Source organism: Ascidiella aspersa, chromosome 1 (genome assembly GCF_963924565.1).
Source record: "Ascidiella aspersa chromosome 1, kaAscAspe10.2, whole genome shotgun sequence".
NCBI classification, from domain to species: domain Eukaryota; kingdom Metazoa; phylum Chordata; class Ascidiacea; order Phlebobranchia; family Ascidiidae; genus Ascidiella; species Ascidiella aspersa.
Window position 1 is genome coordinate 20,688,192 of NC_139447.1, and position 13,213 is coordinate 20,701,404.

Here is a 13,213-nt window from a genome sequence, read left to right on the forward strand (position 1 = left end):
ATCCGAGGGGTACTAAACGACATTATCTCGCCTGCGCAAAATGGTTTTATTCCAAAACGATACATAGGCCCCAATATTCGTCTTTTATTCGATATCATTGACTGCGCCGACTATTACGATATACCTGGCGCGATACTGTCTTTAGACATGTTCAAGGCCTTTGAGTAAACTGGGACTTCATATATAAAGCCTTAGCTGCTTTCGGGTTCGGGGACAAGATTATTAAATTGATCGAATGTTTTTATCAAAATCCTTCGTGCGTAATTGTTAACAACAACTTTTTATCAAAATCGTTTAACGTTGAACGTGGCGTACGCCAGGGAGACCCTCTCTCTCTAACTTTATTTGTCCTGTGCATTGAATGCCTTGCCGCTGCGTTAAAACAGGGCCGCCAAAACGGCATCACAATAAATGGCAAATAATTTAAAGTGTCCCTATTTGCTGACGACACTACAATATTTCTATCGGGTAGTGATCAGGATTTTACAGAAGTCTTTCGGATTATCGACGACTTCGGCGAAATGTCAGGCTGCAAGGTCAACATGTCCAAATCAAACGCCTTTTTATCGGAACAAATCGTGAAAACTGTTACAAACCCATGGAACAAAGTGGCCTTCTATGGCCATCAGGTACTATCAAATACTTAGGCGTTGAAATTCCCACTAGCTCGAGTAACGACGCCGATCTAATTGAAAAAAACTTCACACCACTTCTGAAAAAAATTAAAATAGTATCAAATATTTGGTCCGCGAGGGGTCTCTCTCTTCTCGGAAAAATAACTGTTATCAAGACCCTCATGATACCAATCTTAACCTTTAAAATGAGTGTTGTCCCGGTTAATATACCCAAATGCTTTATCTCAAAAGTTAAACGAATCCTCTTTACATTTTTATGGGGGTCAAAATGGGAGAGGGTGAAAAGAGAGACTTTGAGTGCGAGTATTGCAAATGGGGGGGCAGGAATGATCAATATAGATAATTACTTGTTAGCCTTACATACGAAATGGATCTCTAAACTACTTGACAAAAACGCGGAAGCTGATTGGAAACAAATCGAAGGCCCCTTTATCCAAGGTAACAGATTAGAAGCGCTTCTTAATGGGAACATATAGGAACAAACAATGCAATCACAAGGCGTATACTTCCAATGCGAACGTTACGTTGCGCAATAACGGCGTGGAAACAACTCTTGGAAATTATAGATCCAAAGTCAAACAGCCGTCCGCTTTGGCTAAACAAAAAAGTGAAATTCCGCTCAAATGTTTTTTTTTTATGCCATCACTTATAGATTCCAATATAATTTTTCACCAGGATTTATTGAATATAAACGGCGAGTATCTACAATATGACACATTAGTAAATAAATTTAACTTTACACCTAACAACACACATTGTGTCCAATTCATAAAATTAATATCGAGTCTCCCAGATGACTGGGATTCGGGTAGCGCAACAACGTTCCGATCGTATAGAACCCAAACATTAAAATTATTTATCCAGCAGTATAACTCCACCAAATCGGTTTACGAAAAAATACAAACAACAATTCTCTTTCCTCCAAAAGCTCAATTAAAATGGCACTGGACCTTAAATTGCGGGAGTGCACGTCTGCCATGGGAGAAAATTTACCGCAACCTCTACAATTCAACAATCGAAAACAAACTAAGAAGCTTTTAGATAAAGTTTAACTTGGGCGCAATTGTTACAAATCACTCCCTTTATTCGTTTGGTAAAACCGAATCTAACCAATGTACTTTTTGCAAAAAGGCCACGGAAACCCGGTACCACTTGTTTTATTTGTGTCCTGTTACGTGTCTATACTGGGAAAACGTGAGTACGTGGTTATGTACTAAACTACGAATATTGTGTATTTTTTCCCGCGATCAATTACTTTTTGGAGTGCATAAAAACGAACCGTGCAAAACATTTGTTAATTGTGTTCTTTTATGCGCGCGATATGTTATTTATCAATGTAAATATGCCGACACTGTCCCGACTATGTTACGCTTTTTAACTGTTGCTATCTTCTGTGCGAACTTCCGAGCGATATTCGGCTTTGAAAACAGGAAGTATGACGATACACAAAATTAAATGGTCGTTAGCTGGTTGAGAGCTTTACTGTTTTGATTTGTTTTTCTTGTCCGTTTTTATTTCGCTATTTATTTTATTAATAAAAAAAAGAAAAAAAAAATAGTTATTTTAATTTATTTCATTTTATTTTGGTTGGTTCTATAACAGGGGCGGGCAACTTCTCCTGTCGGCGGGCCTGACATGGGAAAATAAAGTTCTTGGCGGGCCGGATTCCTAATCGATAAATTAATTGTACTGCCATAGCATACATGTTTTGCCGCATACTGGCGGCAACACTTTCATTGCACAGCAAACATACTGTTTTCTTGCCGATTTGAGTGAAAAAGTACTTAGGCATCCAATCCTTGTTAAATTTGCTACTTTACGTTTCTTGGCAAAATCCAATGGAAAATATTGATTGTAAATTCTAAATCTAATTTGGGAACACACGATAAGACCTAAAAAGGACCAAGACCTGAAGCAGAACAATCAATAAAACCATGGTATTAAGACCAACGACATGATAAAGCCAAACACGCAGTAATATCTACGACAGAATAAGAACTGCATCGTCTAAATAAGACATAAATCTGTCGGAATAAGTCCTAAATTCTTAGGAATAAGGCCTAAATGCCCAAAACAACGCCTGAAACTGTAGGGAGAGAGGTATGGGACGACCGGAGGCCATAGGCATAATGGCATTGTCCGTTTTGGTGTCGAATTTTGGGCGCTTTACTTTAATTTAAAGGGCGCCGTTATGGCGCCGCTGTTTTGGCACCTGATTTTCTAGCCCTCTTTGGGGTTATTGGTGTGTAATGGGTGGAGTTAGGGTTGAAATTATTAGTGGAGTTTGTGATTTACTTACGGGGAGGTTTAGGGTTAGTTAAAATGTTTTATAGGCCTAATTGTGGCCATTTAGGTCTTATTCCGAACCGTGTGTTATTCCGACGTTAATGTTGTTCTTATTTCGATATTATGGCTAGAGTCCTATAATTTTAACCCAAGACAAAGACCTAAAGAATAGCTAACAATCACTATTATTTGACGTAGTAAGCAAGTAGGCTTAGTGGGGGATTGCGGCAGACTGTTGCCGCGGGCCACATTATTATGTAAAACGGGAAACTGTCTGCGGGCCGCTCAAAATCCCGTCGCGGGCCGGATCCGGCCCGCGGGCCGTAAGTTGCCCGCCCCTGTTCTATAGGCTGCTTTTTAGGTGTCGGTCTGTGGTTCGTACTTTTTCATATTGCCTTTATTTTTTTTAGTATTTATATCACGTAACTAAAGAATAGTTAAAAATTGGATCTGAAATAGGCTACATTTTTATATGTTATAGGCTACAAAGTGTAACTTCTTTTAAAAGAATGCTTTAAATATCCTTATTTTGACAAGCTGGTAAGAGTAGGAATTGGAAATAATGGTATACAAGTATAATTTAATGGCATACAAGTGTAATCTAAGAAAAACGTCTTAGAAAAAAAACGAAGGCCTTAGAAAAAAAACGTAGCCTAAAAGGTTTTATTGAAATGAGCTGCAGGCTGGGTTAAATCCAATTGCTTGGCGGGCCGGATGCCACCCGCGGGTTTCAGTAAATTAAATAATTTCTAGATGGATGCCTCTCTTTGCAAGCATACAATTCGCATTAAAAAAATTGTAATATATTTCCTTTACTGAACATTTGTTGTTGTTTTTAAGGCCACCGCGACAAAATTTCAGTTTTAAACCGGTCCGCAGAGCAAAAAAGGTTGCCGACCACTGGTTTAGTATATAGCCTACGTTGAATGTCTATATAGTTACCTTAACTTGCTCACGCAAGCAAAAACAGATATGTGCCGAAAATTTCCCGCCTTTGCTTATAGCTTAGATGCAGGATTCCCCCGATAAACTCATTTTTGGGGGGCACTTGCGCTTTTTTACACGGAACTGCGCAAGCAAACAGAATTAAAAGTTATTTCTTTACTAAAATTCGATCTCCAGTCGTCTCCTGAAGCCCACATTATTACTATTTTGCAAGGATTATTAAATATAGTAGGCTACCTTAACTACCTAACTTCACCAAAGTTTCGAAAAAGAGCCCAAATTAGTTTTATTCGAGCTACGTACGACCAAAAAAGTGCCCGCATTAGTTTTATTTAATACATACGACAAAAATATGCCCAAATTAGTTTGTTTGAGCTCCGTACGGACAAAAGATATCGAGTTCCCAAAATATTTTGTCAGGGTACGTAAAAAATGCAATGTTGTGTGTTGTGTCCTACATGGATCAACTAAATGACCAGCAGGAATTTTTGTTATTATAAACAAGAAAAAAAAACTCATTTCATTGAAAGTTATCAACATAAGAAAAATCCGTAACCTTTCCAAAGGTGAAAATTGCGTACTATTTAAACCGCTGTAATACGCGCGATAATTGCCTTAACCATTGGGTGGTTAAATCGCGCTAAACTTGGCTAAGTCCAAACTAACTAGACTTTGGCTTAAGACAAACTGAAGCAAGTGGTTGATTATGAGTTCTCATTAGTGTCTTTTGCCCGATGAATCAACCTCACTCCTTCAAGGTAGAGAAGTTGTGGAAAATTGTTCATTCAGCCATTGTTTATTCTGATATAAATTGACTCGGTTTTCAATGGCTCAAAGCCAGCAGGCAAAGCAGCCAGCGAGCCACACCGTTCTGTTTATGGACTGGCGACCAACTGGGCTATAATCATATAACGCTCCCGCATACAAGTTGAGAATTTGCATGAAAAAGAAAGGCGACACGGAAAAGCGGAAATGTTTTATAACCCGAAGCCTTTTTGGCAGCCGGGAACTGTGACAGCAACGTGTTCACACAGGTGAAATACTTTTATCTGTAACGGAAATATGTGTTACACAAAAACATTTGTCATGTGTGAAAACAGCCGAAGCTTTGTTCTCAGAGTGACAGCGAAAGGATTTCTGCATGCTAAAAAGTTTTTAAAATTTTCCGTGACGTCAAATCAAAGGGACATAACAGCGCCAAACAACGTACACAGCAACACATCAGAAAATACACAATACCATAAATTCCAAATTATCCACTAATTATTACTTATGACGCTACAAAACTAACAAGCGGGTAGCCTGAAAAAATTCTTGAACGTAAAGCGTTAAGGCGACAAGTGTTAGTGTGCCACTGTCTCTGGAAATAGGATTTTTGCTTTGTAACGGCAAGGATAAAATAAATAAATAAAATATTTTGATTGCAAAAATATTAGTCTTTACCAAACTAAGGTATAAGAAAATGAAACCCTGTTCGGCCCATATCTGTTTTTGCTTGCAGAAACAAGTTAAGGAAACTATATAGAACATGCAACATTCATACTAAACCACAAACCAAAGTCAAATTAATAATATTTAAAAGCTACCCTGCTAAGTAACGCTATTCATAACGGTCAACTACCCCCCTCCCCTCCCCCAAAAAATATAAAAATCAAGAAGAATTGCCTAGCTTGACGCGTTTTTTTTTCAATAAACTAATTCAAATTCATACGTTTTTTCGAAAACTTTCCTACCTGAACATCAAAATAATAAATCATTTTATTATGGAACATTCTTTATAAACATTGTTTTTATTATTTAATTTGATTGCAATTTAGGGTGAGCATGCTTGAACATCGAAAAACCATTATTTATTGACCTTTTTCGATATATTGTCTATACGAGGAGGAGAAAAAGCATTTTAGTATGTTGTGCACGTGCTATGTATAACTCGTATGGCCACAGCATATACTGGTTTGATTTTAACCTCACGACTGCTTGATACTAATTGTGATTTATATCATACCAATTAACCACGGAGTATATTTAAACGAAAGGTTTAAATACAAAGTGCAGTTATTTGTTTTTTACTTTTTCCTAGCTTTTTCCGTCTTTTTACGAACGGTTTGGGTTTACATCAAAATTTTAACCTGGCAACCCTGCTACGGACCAGCGGTTGCTGACTGAGCTAACATGTTTAAAAGGCAAATCTAAGCATTCTCTTAAAATGGTTTAACGCCTATGGTATACTATATTTTTGCGATAAGACGAGCCACTGCGCATCACGAAAGTCGCACCGCGGGCCTATAAAGCGCAGCAGGCGTCCATGCAGTCGCTTCGCCAGCAGAACAAACACGCATAGGCTATATGAACGAATCTCGCATTAGAAATATTGCTACCACTAAATAGGGGTAGATAGCTGTGAAGAACTAAAAGATGACGTCACACTATTGTTTTTTTGTCCCCCAATCAAAGGCCCCTAGGGGTGTAGAATCATAAATATTTTATGCGGCATATTTTCATGATTTTGTGTTTATTTTTTTATATTAATTTTTTTGGGGGGAGGGGGGCGAGGTTGCGGAAAGTGTAGGCCTACAAGTTGTGTAAAGTTGATTTATGTGGATTGCGCTGAGCGCTGCTAATTTTTTGTTCTTTGTATGCTTTTGATATTTTTAGCTTTAAAAATAAATTGTTTTTCTCACTGTTCACCCGATCCGTTAGAAATTAGTGCAGTTCTAAGCAAAAGGGCCAGACTTTTCTGCCCTAATTGTCGTAGTACTTTTTTCTCAGAACTGCACTGATTTCTAACGGCTGGGTGCAATGTTTATGTTAGTTGCAAATAAAACAAAAAAATAAATTCCCTTTACGCCGCTAAAAAGTTGGGGACTACCATACAATGGGATGGTTTCCACCACTAGGGGTCGCGCGGACCGACTCAGATGAAGTCGCATTTTTTTACAATGGCGATAGGTCTGAGACTGGCACTATTTGGTCGATAATTCAGTTATCAGGGCCGTTTGCGACATTTTGACCGGTTTAACTAGTAAGTTTATCCCTGTATCACTATCAGACAATTTTTTTTTTTTTTTTTTTTTTTTTTTATCGCAATTGCTTTTTCCAGTCATCAAATTGTCCTGGCAATAAATTGTTGTAATTTACGCTCTTTCCATTCCCCGAACCAAAGACTAGATTGTTATTTAAGTTAGTTCACGATTTTAGCTTGTTGTCACACTCAGAAAATGTTTCACGAGAAATTTGGTTGGCAAGGTAGCTGTGGTATGTTTTGGGGTAAGCTTCTAGTTATTGATCCAGAAAGTGCATTAAACTAACATGCATTTACAAAGTGAAAGGGTTTACCATAATGAAGTTAGATATATTGGTCAATTTTTACTAATAATGTTGTTTATAATTTTCTGAAGTTAGTGAGAATTTTGTGTAAACTTCTAGAAAATACTTGTTTGGTAATATTAAACCTGCTATGCATTCTCTCCCTGGGTTAACAATTTATGGAACTAAAGAAACTGATACTGGAATGCAATTTAAGCAGATGCTGCTTTCCAAGTGATGTAACAGGTAAAAGTTTATTTTCTACCTCTAGTGCTCTTGAATTAGTTTGTTATATGCAGTTTTTATTAAGTTGTGGGATTCTTTAACAGCGTTTGATTTAGTTGAAATAAATAATAATCATTACCTTATAAAAATTATTTATACCTTTTTTATAGGTTTGGAATCAAAACAGACTAATCTGGAAATATAATTTCTACGAGGGAAGTTTCAAACAAGCCTGCATTAAAAAACACTTTTAATCATGTTCTTGATGTCATATACTACATTTCACACTTAACAAAAAGTCAACAGTTTTGCTTGTTTTATTAAACTTCATAATATGCATTTATTTTTTGTATGATACGAAATGAAACAGTTGATCTAAACGCTGCAAATTAAATTGATGCTTGCAAAACCACAAGTAAAAAACATTCTACTGAATTTCATATTAAAATCAGTACAATATTATTCCAGAGATTTGACTACTGTTTGAAGAATGATAAGATTCATTGTAGTTGTGACTTGTTTGTAACATTGGAAACTGACAAACTTCTTTCATTGTCCTGGCGTTGTTCCACAAATATACGGTTTCTTTGTGACTCTAAAATATTCTTTGGAATTCAGCAAGTGCCTGATTTTTTCAGCCAAATGCACAAGCTTGCATGATAGTGTCTGCTCTAGGGCTCCAGGCTATATTTATTCAACTTTTGTAAAACCACATGGGGTCACTATAATAAGATAACATTTACAAAATTACACCTATTTCAAAACAGTATAACAGTACAAATAGTTAGTTGTTTTAAAAGGATGTGGATCACTCGAATATTTTCCTAAGATGTGAGGTATCTTGTATTAAAAGGTGTTAAATCAATGTTGAGTACAAAATAAATATCTGGTGAAAATTTTAAGTGCACAAGCAATACAATGTCGTTTAGAATACCATATAGAAGATATATTTTTGAATTATAAATGTCTGTTAAAAAGTGTGAATGAAACAACCTGCAAAATGCAAAGTTATGGTTAAAAAACAGCAGTACCACAAAAACTACAATATTCCCTCATAAAAATGCTTATTTCAACTTTGTTTGCAACTAGCTGACCTTAATATTCTAATTACATTTTATTTATAATTTAAAGTTGACGCAAATGCTTCCTGGTTTAAACCGAAACCCTATTTTAAGTACAAAATCAAAGTTGTAACAGTACATGTTTCACAACTTCTCGCTACCAGTATTTGAAGAAATTGCGAATAAAAATGATTATATATATTAATTAAAGTTTACTTAAAACGAATAATCAGCTTCACAATAGATTCTACAAAAACAAAGCGCGAAAACACGTAACTGAAAACAGCGAATAACCATTGGAAAAGATAGGCGCTCGCAACTGTTCATCTGACTCACGCAACGCCTCTAGTGGTGGAAACCATCCCATTGGTTGATATGGCGTATATTCCAGAAAACACCCGATCCGTCAAAAATCAGTGCAGTTCTAAGCAAAAAGGTCTACGACAATCAGTGCATTCAAAGGATCAAAAAGTCCTACTTTTAGACTTTGAGGTCTTTGGACAATGCACTAATTTGCATTAACAAATGTGCATAAGAAGATTAAGTTTAACAATACTTGACCCAATCAAACCCAAACGCTAACCAGCGCCCTAACCCAAATAATGTGCGATAATTTAATAATTATAACGCTTCAGGCCCCAATACCTCAATTTGTGACGTAATAATCTTAAATACAATGGACGAGAAACCATCCGAGTTTGGGCTTTTTTCCTCAGGATTTAAAGAATTATTAAAATAACGCACATTATTTGGGTTAGGATTCGGGTTAGCGTTAGGGTTTAGGTGGGTCAAGTGTTATTAATCCTATCTCACATTTTTTGTTATCTTTTCTGAACTTTTAATGAATATTTTTAATTTATCTACGCCGGGAGTTTACCTAAAGGTCCAAATCAGTGCATTGCCAGGACCTCAAGGTCTAAAAGTCTAGACTTTTCTGCCATTGGATGCCCTGATTGTCGTAGACCTTTTTGCTTAGAAATGCACTGATTTCTAACGGATCGGGTGCAGAAAATGATATTATAATGGAGTCTAACAAGGTATATTAACCTCATACCTACGAAGATTCAAGCCTCTCATTAAAATAAACTTATAATGAAAATTAAGATAAAATGATCTGTGTTTTTTTTATTGGAAAAACGCTAATTTTGACCGCTCGCGATAATTCTAGTGTTAAAGCAATTTAACTTAGCCAGCAATCGAACTCCTATAAAAAACATTAATAATTTTTTTTTCTAGATCTACAGCCGCACAGCGACTATTAAAAGTAGCACTTGTATTGGGTATATACCGCTTTGATTCCGAATATCTCAACTAAACAGTCGAAACGCTATCACCGTCTCCATTAACCCTAAACCGAAGACCAGATTACGTCCTCGTTTTTGAAGTTACGACCTACTCTTCACCCCACATACGATTTTGGTTGAATTGGTAACCTATTTGTGCATGAACATTTTGTCGTATTGTTACTGTCGCCGTTGGCTTACCGGTTGAATGACAGATCCGTTGTTACTTCGTAGATCTCATTTCGTTTTCAATTATTTTATCTAGTGTACGTTTCTTTAAATCCTACCTCGTTTTACCACATTGAATATGGATGGTATACCGTATAAGATATTTTAATGATGATAATTTTGAGCAAATATTAATCCGCTATGAATATTGAATAACTGTCGGATGGTCCTGGCTGTTTTATAATTTGTTAAAAAGTATAAACTCTTTGTCTGTGGTGGATTGTTTTTAAATCAAAAACAACCCAAACAATGCAGGACTGAAAAAAAAAAACAGTAGCCCATAAAATCGCAAATTCGTGCAACTTTTTTATGCAATACAGCAAAACGACTGGCACACCTTAATTGTAAAAGAAACGAAGGCACATATTTCTGTAAAAATGGGACATATATGTCCTAATACAATTACCAGGAACAAGTTAATGCTGCCATTCTTTAACTTTCATAAATATGGAGCCTTTTAACAGGCAACAGTGTTTGACTTTGTCACAATATAATGATTAAAAATATTCTTTTAGTTAAAATAAAAAAATCCAGTCTTTATGAAATGTTACTTTAAAGTAAAGATATCCATTTTTGAATGAGTTTTTTGGTGAATTTTCAAACTATATAAAACAGAAAACTCTCTTCCACAGTCATCACATCTGTAAGGTTTTTCACCAGTATGAATTCGAATGTGATTTTTTACATTGGCCTTGCGTTGAAAATATTTTCCACAGATAGGACATGTCCAGGCTTTACAACCAGCAAATGTGGAATATTCCGGTTTGTAAGTTGATGTGATACCTTGTTTGCCAATATTGTCAAAGTTCTTTACACTTTTGTTGATTGGTTGTTGATCACTTATGTTTAAGGTAATGTCATACTTCTTCTCATTAGTAATTGTGACATCATTAATCTGAAATCAACACATAGTAATCTGAAATCAACACCTTTGTCAAAACAAGCCTGTCAAAAAACAAAAATGATCTTGAGGCTATAGAGTTTTCTTTAACAGATAAATTGAACAACTTACAACATGCAGTATCAAATGAGGTAAAAAAATAAATCTGAGTAAATACACATAACCAGTTAAATGTGTTAGGCTGCAAAGCAAACGCTGTTTGGTTAAGTACTTAAAACTAAATAAAGTTTTGTTTGGTAGTTGCTGCTGTTTTGCTAAAGTTGTGAGATTAGAAATATTAACGGCGCTGTGCGATTCTCTGTTAAGTTTTAACAGTTGGTAAATTGGCATTTTTAAATCACTGGCAATAACACACAACTCAAGCAAGTGACGCAGGGTTTGACATAATATGTTATATAGTTATTAATAGACCACAGCCTAATGGAATCTTACATTTTGTTTAACCTATACTCGAGAATGATTTGACCTGGGGAAGAATACGCATTTGGTATGGACACAGTGCCTTTGGCAATATGTGGGACCTAATATTGTTGTTGCTTTCATAAGGGCTTCATCCTACTTTATTTGTGAGAAAGTATTTACTCGACCCATTTTATACACAATACAGAACATTACTTTCGGTTACATGTTATAATACACATTCATTTACACTTACATGGAAATGATTCACCATAATATGCGATGGTGATAAACAATCAACAGCTTGATGGCTTCATACATTTTTAACCACGCAAAATCGGGGCATTGGCCGAATGCACATAATATATCATGCTTATTGCAATACCCTATTTAACCTCGGGCAACGCCGGGTATAACGTCTAGTGAAGTGGTTTTCAACCATTTTAGCTTACGGGCCGGTGAAATTTTAAAACAAATTTTGCGGACCGGTGGACCCTTAAAAATACAACCCAAGATGTAAGTAAGCATGCAACTTAAAAGCAAAGACTGGAAACTTCAATTAAATTAGTTTCATATGTGGTATACGAAAGTTTTTCACATACAACTATCTTAAAGTAGAAGACTTCAACGACGTGTAGCCTACTTATAAAGTTATAAACAGTTGGGCACAACACTGCGCATTGTAACGTACGGGAAGTCCAAATTAGACAATTAACTATGTTACGTCACAATGCTGCAAATTACGGAACTGGCAAAGTTCATCTTGCATTTTGCAATTGAGATATAAAATTGTAATATATTTGGCAGACAGGCAGAAAAGTTGACGCGGACAGTGGCGGTTGAGAACCACTGGTCTAGTGTACTATACATATTGTGCAAAAATTCTCTTATTTTGATAGTGCATTACTGTATAGAGAAAATTACTCTCTTTCCAATTGCGCACATTGCTTTATCTCTCTCTTGCAACAACCATTTTTCCAGCATCCAGCCGGTGTACCGAGTTTGCAGGTAATTGATTTACATCAGTTGTTCTCAACCTTATTTCCCCAACCCCCCTTAGAGATTTCTTTAGTCTTGGCGACCACAATATAAAGGGCTGTATCAAATAGTAAGTGATACAAAGGGGTTAGAGTTGAATTAAAATTAGCACTCACCAGTTGGGTACCAATCAGCACTCGCCTGGACTAAATAAAACTTACCAAAACTTGCCAATAGGGTTATTAGGCCTATACAAAGTATGAATATATATTGATCTTCAATTTTTTTGGTTGTATGTTACTCAAATACAAAGTAATCGGAGCACTTTTTAATTTGCACCTAGCTCAAAAAATAATTATTTGTGTCTGTAGCTTGAATAAAACTAATTTGGACACTTTTTTGTTCATAGGTAACTTACACAAAAGTAATCCAGGCAGTTTATTATTCAAATGTAGCTCAAATAAAACTAATTTGAGCACCTCTTTGAAACTAAGATAAAGTAAACATGGGGTACTGAGGGTATTATTTTTTATAATTCATACAAAATAGTGATCAAGTAAATATTTTAGGATACTCTGACATGTACATTCAAGCCGTTTGTTACTAAAACACGGCAGCGATTGAAGGATTTTCTGAATTAAACCAGTATAGGAATTGGCTTCTGTTAAAATTTCAGTGAAATAACTTGAGCTTTGTAAGTTAAAGTAGAATATCGGATTTCTAGATTTGAAGTCAAATGGGATCCATATCCAATTCTGGCGTTTATATCAGGTGATTGAAACTGATATAATTTATTTGTTTATCGTTAAAATTCATGCATTGCAGCGCAACTGTTTTTTTGGGCAGCCAATTACTTTGCGATAACCTCTGCCTAGTCTTTTATTGGGCAAGCCGCTAACATGTATTGCCTTAACGTGTTACAGCCATCCCCACAAAAATAAAAGTAAACTAAATCAATATTTATTA